General features: G+C 40.8%; 1 long non-coding RNA gene across 1 annotated transcript in view; it reads left to right on the top strand.

Moving 5' to 3' along the window:
- The window catches only part of LOC122815435, a 49,559-nt gene extending 45,944 nt beyond the window's left edge, over positions 1-3,615 (top strand). The window contains exon 2 of the long non-coding RNA XR_006366956.1: positions 1,433-3,615. This is a non-coding gene — a long non-coding RNA (uncharacterized LOC122815435). The remainder of the gene's footprint in view (positions 1-1,432) is intronic.
- Positions 3,616-25,123: the final 21,508 nt, after the last annotated feature.

The raw sequence follows: 25,123 nt of genomic DNA, 5'->3' as shown, positions 1-25,123 counted from the left end.
CCAAACTTCTGCCACAAACCAGACCAATATGTATCTCACTTCTGTGGCACTAAGTTGGCTTAATACACATTTAATTGTTGCTGTAAATTTGACTGCAAAATCAAGTAGCAATTTTGCAAGTAGTTTTCATCTGTTTAAGCCTACTATCAGAGACTATCCTACATTTTCATAAATCATTAATTTTTTTGAGCGCCTTTGATGTAAATATCTTTACAAACATAGGTGTGTTCAAAAGATAATTATAGATATACATATACAGTAAAAATGAATAACATTTCAAATGCAGAGGGGTTTAAGAGATTCTTTAAGTAAATTCTAAGTACATCTATCTCTATATACCTAATATCTCAAAGTATATCAGGCCTTTCTCTGGGTTATTTTTAATACTGTTTTTTTATTACAAGTTGAGTGATAACTTGGAACATCAGCAAATGTATATATTCAAGCTAAGCAGGTAAAAGAACAAAAATAAAACTACAGTGAATGAAACCTAAGAATGAACTAAAGGAGCTATACATTTCCAGGTATTGCTTGGCCAGTTACACTGAGAAAGCAAGAATCCTGGGTGTGTAAAATACTCTTTACTGTAGTTTATCTATGTAGCTTAACTTGTATGACTGTCTTACAGCAGCAATGTTCTGCTTTCCAGATCCTAATCACGCTAACAAAATCATCAGTCTTGAATGTTCTTTCACGTGAATATAATTCCCTTCTTATCTTGGCACTTATAATAAGAATCTTTTTTTAAGGAAGCCTGCATTCAGCTGCTTGTAATCCAAGATTTTAATAGATCTAAATGCATTTTATTCCATGTTTCTATTGTAATAATTCCCTTTTGTTTTTTATTTTGCTGATACTAGGAAGGCTGCATCCTGTTTATGGCATAAGTTATCACCATAGCGACATACTGTAATATCACTTGTAAAAAACTTAACCTCCGCAAGCAGAACAGGTATCTGTTCATGTTGTTACACAAATAAAGGGCTGTAAATAAAAACAAATAGATTCATAGATTCATGCAAATTACAGCTTTATCTCTATAAGCATGTAGTTACTTACAGCAAAACATGTATGTATAGTCACTGCAGCCTAACAGTGTAACACAGAATTAACACTATGGACTGGTAATGCGTTCTGTCTTGTACTCCTGGGTTCAATTCACTCAGGCGCTATTTCCAACCGCTTTCATTCTAAATAGTCATTTAAAGAGAAAATACTACTGAATTAAACCTGAAAAGAGGGACTTGTGACTACTGGACTTGGTAAGTTATTAGATAAGTAATAAAAACAGGAGGAACTATTTTATTTGTGTTGACTGAATATGATAATAGCCATAATGCCTGAGCTGTTAACAGCATTCTTTTTTTTATAAAATAGTACTAAGTCTAAGTTGAGTTTGACAAAATGAAACTTTTTTTTTCTTTTTCTTTAGAATCTCCAGGAAACTTTAATGAAGCAGATAAGTAGACACCTGACTAAAAATTGGATATGCAGCTCTTTTCTGGTGCACCATTTTGTGCGGTATGTTGATGGGTTCTTGAATGTTACTGAAAATTCCCTAGCCTCTGAGCAATTGGAAAACACCTACTTTACTTTTGTCACTTCACCTGACAGTAACATTTTGGAAGTAAGGAACTCCAGTGCTATGGATACTGGGAATGACATAGCTCAAAGCTGCTGGTCAGTGACACCTCTGCATATCCAATTACAATGTATCATCACATTAGCGGTACTGTCTGCTGTCATCATATCTTTCATGACATCAACATTAATCCTCTACATCCGATTAGCCAAACGTCAGAAGAGGCGACCAATAAGAAATATACCAACCCTTAGATATCCCAAGATTCTGACTCGTCACAAGACTGCTGCCAACCTCTGGATGCAGCCAACAGTGACACAAGAACAAATATCAGACTTTTGGTACAATAACAGGGCAAATGCAAAGGACACATTGCTAGAAAATGATCGGTCTAAAGCATGTGCAAATGGCAGTTGTGTATGATATGTATCAGTCAAATTTTTGTCTAGAAGTCTATTTTGTTATGATCATTTCTTGTCTCACTGATACTTGTAGTACTTGCAACTGGGGTTTTAAATGGATTGTTGTTCATTTGAACTTTCTGATGTGGGAGATAAGCTGGTGTTTTCAGGAAACACTACCTTCCTTAAAGTGGGGAAGTCAAAACAGTAGCTGGGTAAGTCAAGACAATTACTGCTTGAGAAAACAGGTACTAGGCAGGATGGGGTTTTAATAAATGAAAAAAATAAATGCAGACTAGCCAGCTTTAGCTGTTGATATTATTAGAAAAAGGACACTGGATCATGGGAGATTTATTTTTCATACACTATCCACTGTTGAAAGAAAATGTGCTAAGTTTAACTTATGCAGGGAAAAAGAGGGTATCAAAAACAGGAGCACAACTTTACTGTCCCAGAATGCAACAGAAGGAGGGGATCAGTGGAGAGAACAAAGTTCCTTTTGTGTTTGAACAAGTGGTAAAATCATTTAACACACAGTATTTGGAGCCACCTTATTATACTGGCAGGAGACTGTTACTTTGTCCATAACAACATCTCTAATTTAAACTCTCACAGTCATATTCATTCAGGATAAATCACATCAAAATGGATCAGTAAAAAGACCCTTCTACCAGGGATGCTGCCATATAAAGGCAATCATTGCTGGTGGCCAAAGTCATACATCTCATTAATTAAACATTAACAGTGATATTTTGTAACTGGAGATTATATATAAATAGTTATTTGTACTGTCTGTATTTAGTCCTCGGTTGTTCTCCAGTGAGGGAGGAGTCTAAGTGTATGAAGGTCAGTCAGTTCCAGACCACAAGGCCACACTTGCCTGTGGGTTTTCCAAAACTGGATTTCTTTTCCCTGTCAGTGTTAAGGTACAGAGTTATAAAAAGAAGATGATGGAAGAAGCGAAGTCTGCTGTACAGAGTGGGTGTATGCAGGATCTGCCACTCAAACTTAGTGTTTTGGGTGAACTTTTGATATGTACAGTGGACCACGACATGCTGGTCTTTGTCTTAGTATTTATAGCAAAACCAGGCTATATCCCCGTGAGGGGAATAATATGCGTTAATATAGACTGCTTGGATGGTGACTGAACTGTCACAATGTCCATTTCTCTGCTGGTGACGTAAAAAAAATTACAATATAAATAGGATGGTGTACACAGGACTTTAGAACACCCTTAGTGAAAATGTTTATCTTTTCATAGAAACTGTCATTTTGCTCAGCCAGAGGTAGCAAAAATCAGTCTTTGTCTAACTGGTCTCAGCTAAATTGAATAACCTCTTTGCTACAGTTTGCATACGTTTGCCTATATTTATGGTTGTATCCAGAAAAAAGTACTTGTAAATCAGGACATCCGTCTTTTTATCAAACACATGAATGAATAAAATAAAGGCCTGAACTCTTGATGAAGCACTTCTTTGGAGTTTTCCTTAAGGTTTTATGCTAATCATGACGTTGTTTGTTTATTGCAAAATGGTCCTTTTTGAAACTGTGCCATGTTTCTACAGAAACAGAATCGGCAAATATGATGAGTAATACTGCATGAAGGGTATTTCTTTCAGCTGCCCCCCCCCCACCACCACCAAAAAAAAAAAGAAAAGATAAAAAGAAAAAAAGGAAAAAAAGAAAAAGTAATTAAAACTGTAATTATGGATTTTTTAACATTGTAAGCTTAGATTCGTGTAGACTAGAAGCTGGCCTTAACAGATTACTATGGAGAGGTTGAAGGGAAAACAGCAGTTAAAGTCAGTCAGAAAAAAAAACATAGAAAAGAGACTGACAACGTGGTAGCAGATAGGTAAAGAAAGCCACAGGCTTAAACAGCCACAAAAACCTGTTTTCAGAACTAAAGATTTGTGTGAAGATGAAAGATATTTATCCAACACAGCCAATGGTGAAAGGTAAATCCCAGCATAAAAACACCTGCAAGCGTCTGAAAACAAATGCCCTGTGGTGTAATAAGATCAGTCTGGGATCTTAATATACAAAAACCTTAGATGTGGGTACTGCTGTACACAAAACAGAGATGAGAATGTAGGGACACTATAGCTGCTTGAAAAGTGAAATTGCGTCATTGTCAGTAGCATCAAAGAAAAAAGATACAAAAGTTTGGTATCTACTTCTATGAAGCGCAGGCCAACACAGAAGGTCTTTGGCTAACAAAGTTTGCAGATGACTGCAAACTAGGAGCCATAATCGAAAGGCCTAATGATGTGGACAAACTACAAAAGGGCCTCAATGAGACAGATACCTGGTGTCAAAGCCATGGCCTGAAGCTCAATGCCAAAAAGTGTATTGTCATCCCCTTTGGTAAAAACTCTGTACACATGAACTACAACATAGCTGGTAGTCTACTTAATGCCGAAAATGTGATAAGAGACCTTGGGACACAGGTGGACAGTAGTCTCTCCTTTGATAATCACATCGCCACAGTGGTCAGGAAATCCTTCTACGTGGCTCATCTCATCACAAAAGGATTCTCATCCAGAAAAGAAGAGGTCATTGTTCCCCTCTACTCATCACTCATTAGACCCATTATAGAGTACAACACCCGTTTTGGTATGTACCTCACAAGACATCTACAACAACTGGAAAGACCACAGAAATACCTCACAAAGAGGATTACTGGCCTCAAACATATGCCCTATGCAGTCCGTCTCAAAAAAAGTACAGTTTTGTACCTACCATAAATGTAAATGTCCGAGAGGTATGCATCTGCAGTCCTAACATGGGTTGTCCTGCCTCAGGCAGCCCTTCAGTCGGCCGGATTCCAAAGTCTGGGTCTGGCCTCGGCTGATGTCGCACTTCACCCGACGTCATAGCTGCTGTCAATTGGGTATAAAGGCATCAGCCGACGCCATTTTCCTCAGTGTTTCTTGCCCCAGATGCCAGGTGCCCTCTAGGAAGGCTAAATTTGGATAAATGCAAATGATTCCAAACAGTAGAGAGCAAATAAAAATAAACATGTATATACATATATACAAACAAATACACCATAATAGATTCCCTCAGCTAGCTACAAGATGGGCAAATACCCTAGGAGTACCACAGAGGGGAAGGAGGGTGGGTAATCCTGACTGCAGATGCATACCTCTCGGACATCTACATTTATGGTAGGTACAAAACTGTACTATGTCCTTCAAGGATGCATCTGCAGTCCTAACATATGGGTAGAATACCATAGCCAAACTGGGGGAGGAGGCACTAAGAAGATTATGGTGTAGTTAAGATCCCTTGCAAAACAGCAGTGGCAAAACCTGCTCGGGATCTGGAGTATAAAGGTAGATTATAATGCTTGGCAAATGTATGCACGGAGCTCCAAGTAGCAGCCTCTAAAATGTCTTTGGTAGCCACTCCTGAAGAAAGCTGTAGTAGTGGCAGTAGCCCTTGTGGAGTGAGGTCTGATGTTTTCTGGAGTTGTCTTTCCATGAAAAGAGTAACAAAATCTAATGCAATTTCCTATCCATTTTGAGATTGTCTGTTTTGAAATTGCTTTTCCTTCCATTCCTGTTGCATATGCTACCAGAAGCTGGTCAGTTTTTCTATTGTTCTTGGTTCTGTCCAGGTAGTAGCGCAATTGCCTGTGCACATCCAAGGTATGCAGTAGTCTTTCTCCCCTGTTCTGTGGGTTGGGGAAGAATGTTGGTAGGTGGATTGCTTGGGTTAATGATACCCTGGAGACCACCTTTGGCATAAAAGTAGGATTAGTTCTCAAGGACACTCTATCCTGATGGAAGATAAGGAAGGGCTGTACTGCCATTAATGCCTGTAATTCAGAAACCCTTCTTGCTGAAGTGATTGCAAGCAAGAAAGCAGTTTTCCAAGATAAGAACTGTAATTCTGCTGTTGCTGCTGGTTCAAAAGGGGGAAGTGTTAACTTTTCTAACACAAAGTTCAGGTCCCATGTAGGCAAAGGTGGCTTCCTTGGAGGCTTTACATTTTTAATTCCTCTCAGAAACTGCCTGAGTAGAGGATGAGAGAAGACTGGAGGATCCATGTTGTATTCTGCTGAAATTGCTGATGCATGAATCTTAATGGAGGAGTAAGATAGGCCATTGTGGAAAAGCTCTGCTAAATATTCCAGGATGTTAGCTATGTTTGCCAATGATACATTTTCTCCTTTGCTGCACTCCAAATGAGGTATCTTTTCCATTTTGCTGAATAAGTTTTCCTTGTGGAGGGTCTGCGAGCCTCCAGGATAATGTCTTTAACCCTTTGAGATAAATCTGGGTTATTTTGTTTTATGTAATGTTCCAAGCAGCTAGCTGCAGTGTTTTCAAGTTTGGATGCAGGATTTTGAAGTTGTTCTGTGTTAGCAGTAAAGGAACTAGAGGTAGAGGCCATGCGTGTGCCGAGACATACTCCTCAGTAGCGGGTACCAATGCTGCCTCGGCCAGTCTGGAGCTATCAGGATGATCCTTGGGTGATCTTCTTTGATCTTCAGTAGCACTTTGTGCATCAAAGGAAGAGGTGGGAATGCATATGCTGTCAGGTTTTCCCAACTGAAGGATAGGAGTCCACCTTCCAAGCAAGTGGGTGGTATGTCCTTGTGCAGAATTTTCTCAATTGGTGGTTGTGTGGGGATGCGAACAGGTCTATTTCTGGTAGTCCCCATTTCTTTGTAATGGATTTGAAGATGTCTGGATGCAGCATCCATTCGTGGGCATCCATGGTAGTTCTGCTTAAGATGTCTGCTAGTATATTTTCTTTTCCTGGCACAAATATGGCCTGGAGCTGAATGTTGAGGTTCAGGGCCACATTCCAGAGGTCCATTGCCATCCGGCATAGAGGATATGAATGTGTGCCTCCCTGTTTGTTGATATACCACATAACTGTGGTGTTGTCCGTCCTTATCAGCAAATGACCTTGTTGAAGAAACGGTCTGAATGTCTGAATTGCCTGTTTTACTGCCAGCATCTCTTTTTGATTTATGTGTAGATTCAGCTGGTCTTGTGTCCATAAGCCTTGTATGCACTTGTCCACCATGTGTGCCCCTCAACCGAGGTCTGAGGCGTCCGTGGTGATAGTCTGGCTTGGGTGAGGCCTGTGGAAAGGCAGTCCTTTGTTCAATTGACAGGCCTGAGCCCACCACTGGAATTCTTGCTTCAGGCATGGAATTATTGGAATTTGGGCTTCTAGGCTGTGCTTGTGCTGAGACCATAAATTCCTTAGGTACCATTGCAACTTCCTCATATGTAGTCTGGCATGTGGAATCAATATTATGCAGGATGCCATGTAACCCAGGGCTTGCAGGACTTTCCTTGCTATAAGCTGGTTCTGCGTTGTTAATGCCATGAAATAGAGTGGTAGTTGCTTTTGCTTTTCTGCTGTGAGGAATGCCATTTGATTTGATGTGTCCAGTTCTGCACCCAAGAAAGTTATCCTTTGGGATGGTATCAGCCTTGACTTTTTTATGTTGACTGTGTATCCCAGGGCTTGCAATAGGTGAATAACCTTTCTCAAATCTTTTGTTAATTTGTTTTGTTGTCCGCTTGTAACAGGCAGTCGTCCAGGTATGGATAAATTTGAATTCCCTGAAGCCTGCAATGAGCAATTACTGATGCCAGGCATTTCGTGAATACTCTGGGCGCAGTAGATAAGCCAAAAGGCAATGCTGAGAATTGATAATGCTCTGATCCTGCAAGAAATCTGAGGTATCTTCTGCAATCTGGTCGTATGGGGACGTGCAGGTATGCCTCCTTGAGATCTAGAGTCACCAGCCAAGACTCCTTGCCCAGCATGGGAAGAAGTTGCTGTAGGGTCAGCATCTTGAATTTTGGAACAATGAGATATGTGTTCAGAGCGGACAGGTCGAGAATAGGTCTCCATTGGTTTTCCTTTCTTGGTACCAGGAAAAGTCTGGAATAAAATCCTTGTCCTTGTTCCATAGACGGTACCTTTTCTATAGCTCTCATCCTTAGTAAGTGGTCGATTTGTTCTAGAGCGTTTGTTTTTTGGTTTGGTGGTAGGTTTGGCATTCCTCTCTTCCTTGGTAGAGTATGGAAGTGAAACCTGTAACCTTTGTCTATTGTCTGTAAAATCCATTTGTCTCCTGTAATGTAATGCCAGTTTACTGAAAATAAGGCTAGCTTTCTGCCTAAGGGTGCTTCTAGTTGTTCCCTGGTAGGCGGTATCAGAGCCAAGTCACTGTGACTGTCCTGTGGAAGTGGTAGTGGCTGGATCTGTGGCAGTACTTCTCTGGTTGTTAGGCTGCCACTGACGTCCCCTGTAGGCACCTCTGGATTGACCTCTGCCTCTTGGGCGCCTATTTCTGCCTCTCTGTGCTCTGGTGGTGTCTGGAAAGGACCAATTCTTCGAAGGCCAATTCCTACTAAACCTCGGAGGCTGGACCTGTAAGAAATCCTTGACTGTTTGGACAGATTTTGCTTTTTCTTCCACCTTCTTTAACACTTGCTGTGCAGGGGAGCCAAACAAACTGTGTTTTTCCATGGGAGCATCTATGAGCTTTGACTTTACATGGTCTGGTAAGGATTGCTCTTTTAACCATGCATGCCTTCTGATCACTGTACCAGTCATAGCTGATCTAAAGGAAGCCTCCAGTGCATCATAGCCGCATTTTAAGGAATGATTACTGACCTGCTGAGTGTTATGTACCAAATCCTGAAGGGACTTACGGTCTATAGGTTCAGGAGAGGACAGTTTTTTAGTTAGCTGATCTAACAAAAATTCCTGATACTGAATCATGTGGAATTGACAGTTTAAGGCCCTAGCCGAAAGAGTAGCAGAAGTATAAACTTTTTTACCCCATCTCTCTAATGCTCTAGATTCTCTTTCAGATGGGAGGGGGTTTTGGCAGAGGCAGCTGCTACAGCTTTGGGGCCCTGTGAAATAGTTTCAGGATCTGCAATAGGAGCCTTATACAAGTGATAATGTGTGTCCAGGACCCTGTAGTATCTGTCGGGCTTAGCAGGGGCCGGGGGAAGAGAGTCAGGGGCAGTACAAGCATCATTAAATGCATCATCCACAACTGTAAGTACTGGAGGAATGGCTAAAGGCCTATGCTGTGGCAAATGTAAAAGGTCCTAAGCCTTTTCCTAGAATCTGAAAAATCCTGGCCCTGCCATTGAAATTGTTCTCTCATAGCATGCAAGGTTTCCCCAAAAGAAAATTCCTCAGGAGGAGAGGCAGAAGGAATGGAGTCTTCTGCGTCAGAGTCCTCATATGGAGAATAAGGGCCTTCTGGAGGATTTGAGTTTTCTGAATCATCAGAGGAATAATCTGTAGAAACTGGCTCAGGGGGCTCTGCTCTAGGCCTCTTCTCTGGAGGGAGATGAGAGGCCCTGTCAGGGTGAGGTTGGGATCCCCTGATCAAAGAAATGAGATCCTCTGCCAGGCTAAGCATTTGGGTACTAGAGCTAGGCCTGTGTGAGGGGGTTTTAGCAGGCAAGGCCTTAGAAGATTTAGCTGCTTTAGCCCTAGAAAAAGCCTTGATAGACATGGATGCAGGGGGCCTAGCAGCTCCACGTGCAGGAGTAGATATGTCTAAGGGAATAGTATCTGATAAATCCTGAGAACCTGCAGCAGCAGGTGGAAATTCAGTAGCAGATTCAGCCATGCTGGATGAGGCCTCGGTTGTAGGAGGCATGCTTTCGGCCGAAGGAAGAACCGAGGACTCGGTTTCAGCCGAAACCGAGACACTCGTGGTTGGCTTAACCGCGGTTTCGGCCGAAACCGCGGACCGCGAATGTCGGTCCTTTTCCTTACGCTTTTTAGCTAATTGTGAAGTCGGAGTCTCCGACAAGCTGCTACGTCGTGGTCTGGGCCTAAGCAAGGAAGGCAGTAAGAGTGGAAATCCTTATGAGGTATTTGTTTCCCACAAGTTAAACAGTTATTTACTTTTTCTGACATCGGCTGAGGCAAGAAAGAGTCCCCAACGGGGTACTTAGCTTTTTAGAAGTCTTCGGTAGTAGTAATCTCTGGTTCTGACCGACCGGCACTTGCGAACAGCTTCTGCTTCGGGCACCACGCGGCAAGAAAGACTGGGGAAAATGGCGTCGGCTGATGCCTTTATACCCAATTGACAGCAGCTATGACGTCGGGTGAAGTGCGACATCAGCCGAGGCCAGACCCAGACTTTGGAATCCGGCCGACTGAAGGGCTGCCTGAGGCAGGACAACCCATATGTTAGGACTGCAGATGCATCCTTGAAGGACATCTACAGCTTTACTCCATTGCATATCACCTACTCAGGGGCGATCTCTGCCTAACATACAAAGCTATGTCAAACCCAGAGCTGTTGGACATGCTCCACTTAAAAAAATCCCAATCCCTCCAAGCTACACGCGCTAGGGACCTTAACCTTGTCACCACAATAAACAGAACATGCTGGAGGGATAGATTCCTGTCCCAGAGACTTCCCATACTCTGGAACAGACTACCTATCTATGTCAAACACAGCTCCTCATTAGCACTCTTCAAGAAAAATCTTGATGATTGGATGGGAAATGGGAAATTCACCCCGGGGATCACTTCTGTGGCTCTGCTCGACAGGGGCACAGGAAAATCATTTTCTTGGGTGGCGAAAGTCAGGGTACATTTTTTGGCTAGGCTTGTATGGGCCCTAGGGCCGATAGCCTAGTACCTACCTATGAACCTATGAACTATTAACAGCCTGTCTGTCCCAGTTAAAGCAGAGCTCTAGATGCCTGTGACATCACACACAGTGTAACAAAGAATCAAAAAGTCCTGTGCCTGTCTTGGTACGGTAAATAAGCTCAGTGTATCTGGGTGCATTTCTTAGGTTTGCTATTGCTTTTAAACCCACTATATGACTTTGCACTGATAGGCTGCACTAAACTGAAACATTGACTGAATAAGTAGGAAAAGTGAGGAAGTGCAAATTATTTAAACAAGCAAATAAAACTGAATAAATAGGGACAGTAAGTGACTAAACCATTAGTTAAACCCTAGGTACTACCAGTTCTTATCACTCTCATGTAAAACAGAACTACAGAAATTGCCATTGTCCCAGTCCCCTTTAGTAAAACACATCACACCGAATGACATTTGACGACCCTTATTAAACTTCCATAACATGGCTTTTATAACCAATATTAATTACAAATGAACATAGTACAGCTGATTTTAATCACAGCATAAACATCCCTGTAATGTCAATCAGAATAGCCTGACTTTACCTATCCTGACCCAGTATGCAACATCCATACCTCTACTCAGTTACTTTAGGAATTACACATCCCACCAAGTCCTTTACTTATGAAGCAGCATCCAACAACTCACTTCATATACCATTTATTGAATTACACATCCCACCAAGTCCTTTACTTATGAAGCAGCATCCAACAACTTACTTCATATACCATTTATTGAATTACACATCCCACCAAGTCCTTTACTTATGAAGCAGCATCCAACAACTCACTTCATATACCATTTATTGAATTACACATCCCACCAAGTCCTTTACTTATGAAGCAGCATCCATCAACTTACTTCATATACCATTTATTGAATTACACATCCCACCAATTCCTTTACTTATGAAGCAGCATCCAACAACTCACTTCATATACCATTTATTGAATTAAACATCCCACGAAGTCCTTTACTTAAGAAGCAGCATCCAACAACTCACTTCATATACCATTTATTGAATTCCACATCCCACCAAGTCCTCTACTTAAGAAGCAGCATCCAACAACTCACTTCATATACCATTTATTGAATTCCACATCCCACCAAGTCCTCTACTTAAGAAGCAGCATCCAACAACTCACTTCATATACCATTTATTGAATTACACATCCCATCAAGTCCTTTACTTAAGAAGCAGCATCCAACAACTCACTTCATATACCATTTATTGAATTACACATCCCACCAAGTCCTTTACTTAAGAAGCAGCATCCAACAACTCACTTCATATACCATTTATTGAATTACACATCCCACCAAGTCCTTTACTTAAGAAGCAGCATCCAACGACTCACTTCATATACCATTTATTGAATTAAACATCCCACGAAGTCCTTTACTTAAGAAGCAGCATCCAACAACTCACTTCACATACCATTTACTTAATTACCCCTCCAATTAAATAAGCAACGTCCTTACCTCTGCTCACTTATATTTACCACTTATAGCCTCCAACTGCTCACTTTCTTTTCCCAATTTATTGGAATGAACATCCAAACACCAGAGGAGGAACAAAAGAGGGCAAGCCTATCCCTATTCTCTGCCCAACAGCCTGACCAAGCTGTTCCCTCTTTCTCCTACAAGCATATCAACAACCTAACCACCCATAAAAGAGAAGGGGTGGCTCAGTCAAACATGATTTGGTGTACCCATCTTCCCTAAAACCCAGCTGGATCCCTATCAGCAACCCCAAAAGCCCAGCTTTATCAGCACTGAAAATCACCACTTGATTAACAGTTAAACCAATGATCCTTTCCCAATACTAACCTAACCATATCTTTGCTTACTTCTATTAACTAACTTCTCACTCATTCCAACTACCAATGTTACCTTATAATGAGCCCTAAGACATTACCTACCGTAGGCGACACCAAAAACATTTACCCAATGCTGCGTGAAACCACACAAGGCAACTGCCTACCATCCCTAATAACAGCCATATATAATAAAGTCCACGAGCAATCCTGCCATCTTCTCCAAATGTCCAATACAAACGTATCACCTAATGAACATCCACACCTTTGCTGACCCTCAAAACATTTTCAGAATAACTCACTACAGCCCTAACAAATGACACAGAACTACAACCGCTTGAACGCCATTTCCCAAGACCCATCCCCGCACGAGCCCATCTTTACAAACTCTACCACTATCATATTAACCAAGTTAAAACTGGACCTCCATTCCCTCAACTTTCTCTGCCTGCCAACTTGAAATCAACTTCCATCCAACATCCCTTATGCAGACAACCCACCTTGCTGATAACCAAGGCACAAATCAAGCCCCCAAAAATATGAACCAACCCTCCTGTCACATTTGAAATCAACAAAATTAGTATGAGCAATGCAATGCATTTACCAGAGCTCTACCTCCTAATGCTTCCTTTTCAGCCTGTCACCTCACATCTGATAGTGAAACAACCAGAAACATCTGTTAGAAAACTCAAAACCATGTCCTCCCTAATGCATATAACTTTAGTCTGGACACAGAAATACCTAGTTTCTACATATCCCCAATCCTCACATACCTGCAATGCCCTTCAAACCTGACCTACTATCAAAAGCGCACTTAATAACCTCCAACCTCCTGTCTATCCAATACCCACCCAAGGGACCAAGGAAAGAGTCCACATGCTATTCTCTAAAACCCTAACCTGGTATGTGATGTAAACAGTATCTACATGGGGGACAACTGTCTTCCCAAGAATACCACCTAAAATTAGACACCAGCTTCCTGTCAGGCAGAACACATCACTGACCCTCAACAAATACTGTTTAAGCAACTGGATGGGTAACTAAATTCACGCTACAGGTTACCCCATCTGAAAGCAAGGGCTGAACTTTGCCAACTTGCAATTGCCCTGGAGTCATTAGCCTAATAACCCTACAATCTTATGACTGTTGTGAATCAACCACACCCGTGGAAATCCCACGCCCCCATAAACAATCCCCAACACTGTTTTAATCTTTCCCAAAACGTACCTCCTTTGTGACCTTGTTGTGCACCCCCCTGGTGACTGGGACATCTGCTGCAACTGCCCTATCAACTTTTGGGCCTCCTTCATTCTGACCATCAACCAAGGTCCACTGTGCACCTTCCCACCAACTGAAGGTGTAAATTCACTGTCAGCCCATTCATTAATGCTACTTCTTCAACTTTGCAGTCTTTCAGATGCACCTCCTTCTAGTGACTGACTAATATCCACTCTACACTCCTTTACGTGTAGTCTCACCATGCAGGACTCCTACAACCTGATCAACCATACCATAAATGCTGTCTTTCTGCAACCTCCTTGCACACCACTCCAATACCAGAAACTGAAAACTAATCTGCAAAAGAAAAGAAACTGTAAGCACTCTGCACCCATAAAACAGGATTATAGCTCGCAACCTATCCTCAGAACTTTCTGTCTCCCAAATGGGGAACTCTAGCCTCCACAATGTGAAACAATGTACAAATGTGCAACTAATAGCTCACTAGTAACCTTGCCTTACCCCTGGGATCAGGCACTAACAGAGTAATGTTGCTTTTTTTCTTCCCCTGCCCCCCCCCATCTGCCTCTTTCACCCTTCATTACATCTGGCAGATTAGCAGGGCCAGACTTTTTAAACCATAGTCGATGACAGCTCAGTGAAGGCATGTCTGCGAAGCAATTAAAGACTAAGCTATGGAACTCAGTAAATGATCTATAATATATACCCTTTTTTAATTATTCAAAGTATATGCCTGGCATATCTGGTTTTAAATCAAGGACTTTGGTGACCATTACGCAGGACCTACCACAGGCCCCAAATATAAGGAAGGCAGAACTAGGAACAATTTTATTTAACACCCTCTCAATAGAAGTGGAGAGCATAACAAGATTGCCTTCCTGTTACTCCACCATACCATAGTCTTCCTTCCTAACCTAGCTTCACTAGTTGTAGACCCAAATGCTTAGCCACTGCATTACATGTAAATATGTCTATACTGTCATACTGTACTTCTCTGTAATGCAGCCCTTCTCCTCTGGTCTCCACTGAAAATGGGCCACTGACTCAGTTGCACCAACACTGTCAACAGACATCAAAATAATTAAATAACTAAGGTTGTAAATCATAAAATAATGACAGACATTTGAGCCCCAGACTTCACCCTCCTTCGGAAAACTACATGCTAATGCAAAAGTTGTCATTCTATCAACTTTCTATGCTTGAAAAGAAAAATTTAAAAAGTGTCCACAATTTTGGGCCTTTGTTCCCCCTTATTTATAGCTATGTCCAGATTTTGTGGTCTAAGAGGGTGAGAGGTATCTTCCTAGGTGAGTACTGGGCTATTGGCACAAGATACTTTGCAAACCTAGCCAATAATACCCAGAATATGAAAATATTATATCTTAATTCCCCAGATATGGGATAGGGTAGTATCAGGGTAGAAGGTCACTGTATATTGGAGCCCTGAGTCATTTTACAGACTGCCTCTGCCCATAAGGGATAAGGGACATAGTCAGTGTGACAGGAGTTAATTTATGGTTCCCCACCCATTTATCCAAATTCTTTTGAAGAGATTGAGGGATGCCCTTTGTGTTATGAAGATGGGAAGTTTATTCCATACCTAAGTCGACTTTGGTATACAAATCTGTCTCTCCAGCAAGTTCTTATAGGTTCATAGGTTCATACTAGGCTATCTGCCTGTGCCTCTGTCGAGCAGTGACACTGAGGTAATCCCTGGGGTATATCATCTCGCATCCATTGGTCAAGCTTCCTCTTGAACAAGGCCAGCCAGGTGCTCTGCCTCACATGATTTTGTTCCACAGCATAGGAGTCTTTGGGTGATGAATCTATCCTCCGGTTTAAGTCTCGTGGCTCTGATGGATCTAGATTTTTGAGGTGAAGCATATTCATCAAATCTGGGTTTGACATGGCCTTGTATGTTAGGCAAAGGTCACCACTGAATAGAGCTGGAGTTCTTTCAGTCGGGCAGCATAGGACAGATTTTTGAGACCCTTTATCCTTTTGGTGAGGAACTTTGTGGCCTCTCCAGCTGCTGCAAGTGTCGGGTCAGATACATTCCGAATGGGGCATTGTACTCAATCATTGGTCTGATGAGTGATGAGTAAAGGGAGACTATGACCTCCATGATAAGGTGGGCAATGTAGAAGGTCTTCCTAACTACTTTAGCTACATGGGTGTCAAATGACAGACTACTATCAACCTGGGTCCCCAGGTCCCTGATAACTTCTTGCTCAGTGCTCAGTGGGATTATTTGTAGCTTGTAGGTAGGGGTTGTTTTTTTTTCGGTTATGACTATGCATTTTTCATTTTTAACTTTTTTTAGTGGCTCTGGGCACCAGTTATATCCGTTTCTGTGACCTTCTGAAAGGATATCTGTGTCGATGTGTTTTTCTACTATAAGCCCAGTTTGCAGTCATCTGCAAACTTTGTCATAACCCTCCTGTGTTTGCTTGTACAAAGTAGATGACTGAGCCCTGTGGGACACCACTTGTGACAGGCTTTGAGTCTGACATGGCGCAACTCTGACCCTGTGGGTTCTGTCACTCAGCCAGTTTGCAACCCATCTTGTGATGTATGGGTTAACATTTAAGCTGATGAGTTTTTCATGATACCGGCTGTATGGACTGCCTTTCCTCATCAATGGCTTTGGTGACGTCAACCAAGTTTAAAAGGCATGATCTGCCTTGACAAAGCCAAACTGGGTTGGATCCAAAGTCTATGTCTTTATTTATGAGGTCCATTATGATCCTCTCCATGGCTTTGCAGATAAGGTTTGTGAAGTGGGACCACAGTTGCAGTATGTATCCAGAGGTAAGACTTTGATTAAACAGCTGTCCTAGCTGTGGGTTTAATTCCTCATTGAGTTCATGGACACCATCATAAATATCTGTTAGTTATAAATAAAGTTCTGGTCCCTGAAACGTGTTTCCTGTGATTAATGTTCTTGCAAATATTAAACATGTGTTTCTTCCACTGAAAACAGAGAAGGAAATTTGTGGGTGTCATAGGCCAGAAAAGTTTCAATTTACACTTGCAAATCGTAAATTGTGTGACTCTGAACAAGTCACTTAACCAGTGTTTGTGCATCAACCTAGTAAAGGGACAATTGTATCCGGCAGACTTACAATGTTAACAAAAATAAATAAATAAATACATAATATTCCTGCCTCTCATAGTAGATATCAACAGTCTCTACTGACCAGAACATAGATACCCTGCAACTTAAGATGACTTCTTAGCACCAGACAGCACTTCTAGCCACAGATTACCTGTTCCTTATAGTCACCATCACTAATTTGACCAGCTCCTGTGCTCCAGCTATTGGCAATCTATGCAGTCTTTCTTGACAGCTATCTGAGCAGTAGCCACCTGTTATGCTAACGTACTACCTGGCCACATAACTGCCTACATTAGTTCTCATGCCATGAATACGGGCATCCTGCTGCCATTTATGTCCTATATGCATCAGACAGCTTCAAGAGAAAACTTATCTTTCCAATGGAGTCAGACTGCAGAGCCAATAGTAGAGTAATGGGCACATCTCACTGAAAATAACGATAACCCATCCGTTATTTAAATAATGTGTCCAACACCATGTGTGTGCAATACAGCATACGCATTTATATGCTTAATAAGCGATATTATAACACTAAATTTCATGAGTAACTGACACATTTTTAAAGATAGTCTGTATTTCATATAAGTTCTTATTGTCTGGAATAAACACAACCAAAGGAAACTCACAGAGTCCCATCCCATCCACAGCAGCAATCCCCTAGCATGACAGAGCAGCGGACCCCTGGTACTGCAACAGAGCCAAACCCCCCCATCCAAGGAGTAGTTTAATTTTTTTTCCCTGATGTTTACAAACGGATGCGCATACTTCACCACTCACACCCACCCCATCAGAAATGTACCAGTGGGAAAACAGGCAGCCAGCAGCCAATCACCATGATGCCCAACCAAAGCCCACAAAAGATGCCAACCTGGAAGATAAAAGGAAAGCCCGTGAATACCACACAAAATCCCTCAAGCAGTCAGTCTTGTCGAATGGAAGTCAAGCTCTGGAGCCTCCTCATGACCCGCCGGAAACCAAAACACACTCACCTCACCATTACTATTATTTATTTATTTTTTTTTCAAAAACAGACCAACATCTATACAATTCCTTTCAATGCAGGACACCTGAGGAATCCAGAACAGGCAGGGGGGAAGACAAAGGCCCACACAATGACAGTTCCCACGCACCATGCCAGGAGACCCAACAAAACAACAATCAGTGAGACCGAGACCAAAGCACATCCCCTCCAACCACCTCAGTCCAGAGCAACCACCAGACAGCAGCAAGCTCCACAAACCACATCATCCCTAAAAACACCATCTGCACATCGTGCGAACTCCGCATTCCTCCAAGCCACATGCTGAAAACAAGACACCTGGCTCGGTCAACAAGAAAATCAAAGCAAGCCACACACAGACAAGACAAATGAGGCCCGGCAAAAACTATTGAGTGAAAGCCGTCAATCCCATGAGAGACTTGGCAAAACAGTCCAAGCGGCAGGGCTTATCAGCCCAGTTATGAAGGAAAGTACCATAGCCAGCCAACACTAAACTATGTACCTGCCACCTGTTTATCATTAAAAAAATGATATAAATTATTAATATATATCTTATATGTACAGGCCAACTGCCCCCAACCAGCACCCCGAGGCCTACCTTTTCCCAGAACACCTACAGGTCATCATAGGCGTACCTACCCTCAGCAAGTTCATGCCAAAATGTGGTTCCTTACCCAACTGGTCTTGCCTAAGTCCCTTAAGCCCCTCCCCACCCTTACCTCATTTCCTCTCAATCGACACTCCTTCCATTTAACCCTTTCATCCCACACCATTTTACCTCTCACTAATATATCTGAGTAACCCCTTACTAAAGATGTCCCTGGACAAATTGGTTTGTTGCAAACCTCATGTATTAGCACCCATGGAATAAATCAGATTCATAAGAAATAAAAGTGAGCATTCAAACAACTCTGAGTAGCAAGAAGTAAAACAAATGTTGTCAATGCTAAGTGTTGGCTTGCAGTGAAGGTGAATTTCAGTAATATTGTTAAAGGGTGCAGTCAGTAAAATAAATAAAAAAAGAAAATAAGGCAGTTGGTAAGTAAAAATAAAAATAATCTCAGTGCATTCAGAGTGTTGTGCCATATAAGGTTTCTGGGTGGCAGGCAATACACTTTTTATATCTTGATACATGTTTTCATATCCATGCTTATGTGCAGTATTAATTGTACTGCTTAGTAAATTAGGCACTGAATGATGCATTGTAACAGTTGTTATGTACTTCTGGGGATTCAAAATTTCTTATCTGCTACATAGAAATATAGATAAATTATATTCCAGTTTTAATGGTATTACATTTCATGGACGAGTAAACACATTCTTGCGATGTTTTATAACATTCAGGTGCCAAATATTTAATTAAAACTTATATAATAGCTATTTCACACTTTTATTCACTAAGGGGACTTTCTTTGGTTTTGCATCTGTGTACTGTATTTGAGGAACGGTTCAAGAGTATGCTGAACAGTAAATGCTTTGTGTAGACCAGACGAATAGCATAAAGATTAAAGGCTGTTATCTGCTAATTAATTATATTTTGGAGATCTTTATTTGATTCCATCATTGTTTAATTATAGATCTTGGAATTATAAGTAAATGATTTAACTAAAGCAAATATATAAAAAAAGCATTTTTCTTATCTGGTTAAAAGTGTGACATATGCCACCTGTATACATAAGCCGTATTTCCACTTAGGACAGAAATGATATCTGGCATATTTATAAATTTGTCAATGAACTCAGTTTCATGATTTTCTTGCCACCCACTGTCAACAGCTACAGCTTTATGTAACAATGCTATCAAAAGACCCTCAATAACAGCAAAATTGCCATTAAATGCCATTAAATGGAAAGTTAAAGCATAAATTTCAACTGTCCAAATTTTAGCAGAATGTCCAGATTTTTGCCTCTTATTGTTGGTTTGCTGTTCATAAAATTTGTAGTTTTCTGGTAAATCACTGATGACCGAAGTCACTAAATAATGCTAAATAATAACAGAAATCTAAGTTTCTGACTTTATATCCTCCAGAAAACATATAATAATGCAATATCTGTAATTCTAGCAACTTTCTACATTTATAAGGGCAATATTTAAAATCTGTCCCTATTTTTTTACCTTTGATCCCCCATTATTTCTGGCTTTGTCCAGATTTCTTGGGCTAAGTGTTTAGAGGTATGAGTTATAGAGAGAGAAAGAGAGAGAAACCAGGATTTATATGAATTGATTGGGCTTTTTAAAAAAAATGTTAGCCCTTTTTTACTACATTAGCAGCATTCTTCATTCTTCATTAAGGAAGTCTCACTTGTAACCTACAGAAAACATTGTTATATTAGTGTTATCAGACAATGATGTCTCACAAACATTTATGCTGTGTGACTGCTATTAAGTAGCTAAATGACGTCTACGCTAATGTGTCTTTTGGAATTGATGGACTCATTTTTAACTGTTACTTCATATCTTTGATTTCTATACTGCGGTGGTGGTGCTGCGGTAGCGTTGTCATCTCACAGTAAGATGTTGTCCTGTTCGATTCTCAGCTAGAGCATCTTGTGTGTGGAGACATGCGGGAATGGGCGTACCTTCGTTGAAGGTTGTGCGTCAGGGCTGGCAACTCTGCACGTAAAACTCTACTGCCAATCATTTGCTGTGGCGACCTCTAACCGGGAAAAGCCGAAAGACACAACAACAACAACAACTTCATATCTTTGATTTCTGCAGAAAATCTACACTGATACAGCTTTGGAGTAGCTATTTATTTTAATGATTACTTCTTAGCCTAAACACATAAAACACTCATACATTTTATTCAAGCTCTTATGTTGCTACTCCAGATTCGGCACAGTGGTTGATGAATGAATAGCATCTACTGGATGTAAAAAAGAATGAACTGGAGCTGTGTATTTTTATGATTCTGAGAATGCCTCGGAAGTCTGACTAACTGTATATGCACGAATGTTCTTTTGTGATTATCTACTGAATTATCAAATGTAATGTAACAATGATCACAGCAGAAGTGAACAAAAAACAAAACAACAAATCATCACACACAAACAACCCATCACATACTACCATGCACATGACCAAACTCTGTACAATTAACACTGGCACACACACACACACACACACACACACACACACACACACACACACACACACACACACACACACACACACACACACACACACACACACACACACACACACACACACACACACACACACACACGTATATGCAGACTCTCTATCATTACATATACACAAATACTTAACATTCCAAAGCAAATGAACCATCACAAATAACATCTGTGTCATCACACCCCACAACTTTATATATACCAACTCCAGGATCACACAACAGTGGAGAAAAGGCATATTCCCTGTGATTATATGGGCTAGTGCCAGCATGGCCAGATGGAGGTCTGTAAAGAATGATATGTCCTTTGAATATCAAACTGAATTATACAAGATGTTTATGTTACAAATGCTTTAGAATTGTATGGCATTTGAAAATCAAAATGTGTTTGTAAAGTTGTTAGTGTTAAAAAATGTATCAACAGTGAGTCCTGCTAGACAGAGAATGAATATACATGTGAGACTGTATGTATATACGTTAGCAAAGGGCACTGGAAGAGAAGGTGTGTTTCTTACTTTAAGAAAAAATACTGTTAATTGGACCACCTGTTGAGCCATGAAAGTGCTTATCTCACAGCTCTGAATAGTACCAGAGATGGCATGTCTGGAAGAAACCTTTGTTCATTAACTAAGTAAAAATAGGGGATGCCCCAAGCACTGCCATAAACATTGCCAAACTTTAGATATGCATCTTATCACCTCTATGTTAACATCCTATCTCAAGCTACAAAGGGGAATAGTGTGAAAACCTAGAGTCAGGTGATGAGATGAGATCATTCTGCCAGTCATATTGGAAATTTTAGATATTCCAAAGAGAAATCTCTCGGTACTGAGTATTCTGTCTTGGGCCTGACAAAAAGAAGGACCACTCGCCACATCATCTACCTTGCTCTGTTAAGTAAGTAGGGAATAGTAATTCTCCTGGATTCAGTCAGGAAAATACAGTAAAGCTTAGTTTAGATATTGTTTTTCATTATTTGTCTGAATCTGTCCATCAATGCTATTTTCAATCTTTCCTGTGATTTGAAACCTGTGGTATACTGTAAATATATATTCAGTATTTTCATGCTCTTTTATTATTTATTATTATATATATTTAAAACTTTTATTGTTGCTGGTCCTTTTAGAAAGCATTTAACATTAGAAACCACTTATATTTATTTGGTGACACTGTGTGGGCAACTCCAGAAGGCCTAGCTGTCTTGGTCATCTACTACCATATGTATTAGTGGTAATATTACACAGTAAAACTGGACACCTTTTGTTAAGGGCCTTAGACTAGCTGATTCTGGAGTGTCTGGTGGCAGTGATTACTATCTTATACTCTGGGCAGAAGGGGGCACAGCAGGTAAATCTGTGCCAGCCTTTCCCAGGTCTGTGTGTGTGTGTGTGTGTGTGTGTGTGTGTGTGTGTGTGTGTGTGTGTGTGTGTGTGTGTGTGTGTGTGTGTGTGTGTGTGTGTGTGTGTGTGTGTGTGTGTGTGTGTGTGTGTGTGTGTGTGTGTGTGTGTGTGTGTGTGTGTGTGTGTGTGTGTGTGTGAAAAATCAAATCTTACAGTGTGTGTGTGTGTGTGTGTGTGTGTGTGTGTGTGTGTGTGTGTGTGTCAGCTACTTGGAACAGGGGCATGAAGCACTGGTTTCACAGAGAGGGTGATGAAGGACTTGGCTTCGGCACTTGGCTAAGGACCTAATCCTACAGCTGTACCAGTGGGAGTCTTACTGGGGCATGGAGGGAGCCAGAAAGAGAGATCCAGACCCCAGACTGAGTGTGCTCTCTGTGTGATCTTAAGAGAAATTGTACTTGGTGCAGAGAGCTGCATCTGGAAATACTGAGTGTATCCATTTGTATTCCAAGTGAATACTGTGAGGATTCAGGCTCCTTGATTACTGACCCAGTGTGGGATGTCAAATTCCCAATCCCTGACATGATACAATTTCACATCTTACAAAACTTTCTTCTTTTGATAACTTGTGCCTTTGATTATTTGTGACACAGCTCATAATGTTTAATGAAATGTTCTCTCAGTTGCTTGAATGGCACATGTTTTTGTATATGTTGGTGCTTAAATAAATGTTAGGTGTCTGTTTTTATGAATATGGCTGAATGTATAAATGTGTGTGTTTGTGGTAAGAGCCATTGAACAAACTAACTGATGTTCATTTGATAGAATTAAGATGTTGTATTTAATCTGGCAATTTAGGGTAATAGGGCCGTGGTGGTGCAGAGGTTAGCGTTGTCGCCTCGCAGCAAGAGGTTCTCCCATTCGATTTTCAGCTGGAGCATCTTCTGTGTGGAGTCTGCATGTCCTCCCCATGGTTAAGTGATGCTAAAGACATAAAGACATGCAGGTAGGTGCGAGCATGAATGGGCGCGCCTTCTTTGAAGGTTGGGCATCGGGCTGGCAACTCGGCACCATAAAAATCCACTGCCAATCATGAGCGGACTGGAGTTCTGCTGTTGCAACCCCCTAACCAGAAAAAGCCGAAAGACTTTTAGGTTAGATAATCTCCATATAGTCTCAGTGAACTTACAATGGATTGGCGTTGGGGTGGAGCCAATAAAGACAGCAGCCTAGGACATGTCCTCATAAATCCACCAAACATATTTGGATTAATACAGTGCACATTGGTGAAGTTTGATTTAAAATGATTTCATACCAGTGTGTGACCATCTAAGGTTATCTTGAGGTTTCTAGTAAGTCACCTGGCATACTTAAAGTCTTAGCAGCAGACCTGAAAGGCTTAAATTTGCAGGTGAACAAACTTGGATTTGTATTTGAAAGACTGAATTATTTGCAGCAATAGTTAAATGAGGAGTAGGAAGAAATTACTGTAGCCATGTGAAAGCATCATATCACAATCATTCAGGTTGAAAAGGAAGGATAGAACTGAATCAGGAAGTAGGTAATGTGGAAAACCATGTGAGGTACAACAATCCCTATTCTCACAGCACTCACTCAGAAATGGGAGTTGGATATAAATGGGTAGAAAGTTACAGAATGAGACAGAAAGGGGAGTTTTGAAGGATAGCGAAGACAGGTGACTCAAAAACAGTGAATTTAGTATACATGCTGCGATATGCCTTCGAGCAATGCAGAAAGGACAATCCTGGTCAAAAACAAAGGAGAATGAAGAGAAAACTCAGCTAATAATGCAGTGGGAGAAGTGAGAGAAATGAAATAGAAAGTACAGCCATGCTGATAAAGAAGAGTTCTTTTAGGATCTACAATTTCTTATCAGTATCTTGGAAAATGATGGTATATTTTGTGTAGCAGCAGCAGCTGCTGTCTGATGTCAGGAATTTAAAGGTTGAGTGATAATGCTTGCTGACCATGATGCAGCGGAGACTAGCAAGAGGTAAAGTCTTTGAGGAAGTTCTAGTCCTTTATGTTTTTGCCTGTAATAGTCAAAAATGTAGAAGATTCTGGAAGAAAGGCATTATTTTCCATGGCAGTAGTGCACTCCACTTTAAGATTCTAACAACAGGTAAGTTGACTGGAGAAAACATGTTATTGAAATAATTACACATTCATTATTGCCTTTTTCAACATGGTGTGAAAAGTTCATTAATTGTGACATGCCACATGATTTGCATGACTATTTTTTAATTAATTTCCTTACATTTTAGAATTTCTGACACCCAAGAGATGCATTAATAAGGTCTCTGATGACATTTCCCTGTCTGTTTTGAGTGGTGACGTTCTATAGCTGATGGTTTACCTGTGAAACCAGTGAGAATGTCATTAAGCATATCTGAGAGCAACACATGATTGCAAACATAAGCCTTGTTTTCCTGTTTTTGTTATAAAATAATTAAAGTAAAAATACCAGTTACTAATGTTATTAACTTTATCCCATTATTTTTGTCCTTATAATGTCATTCACATCTTATTTATTGCCAATAAATCCTACAATGCCTTTACATTACTTCATTTTTCCCTACCATAGAGCATGTAGGCCCCACCAGTTTTTTTTTTGCTTGTTTAGATCATAAGTTGTTTTAGAAAGGAACATGCTTCAGTCCATTTGACCTAAGCTTGACCTGCCATTGTCTGTAGTTCTTTGTGATAGATGTCATCACACTATTAAATTATCGGATTGGATTACTGAGGTCAGTTAAGTGCACACAGTAATACCTGAGGTGAAACCAAACAGTAAGGCTTTTG

The sequence above is a fragment of the Protopterus annectens genome, chromosome 11.part0, assembly GCF_019279795.1.
Source record: "Protopterus annectens isolate FY-2018-M chromosome 11.part0, PAN1.0, whole genome shotgun sequence".
Lineage (NCBI taxonomy): Eukaryota > Metazoa > Chordata > Ceratodontiformes > Protopteridae > Protopterus > Protopterus annectens.
The sequence above is the reverse complement of the archived record's forward strand: the minus strand, read 5'-3'. Positions and strand labels throughout refer to the sequence as shown.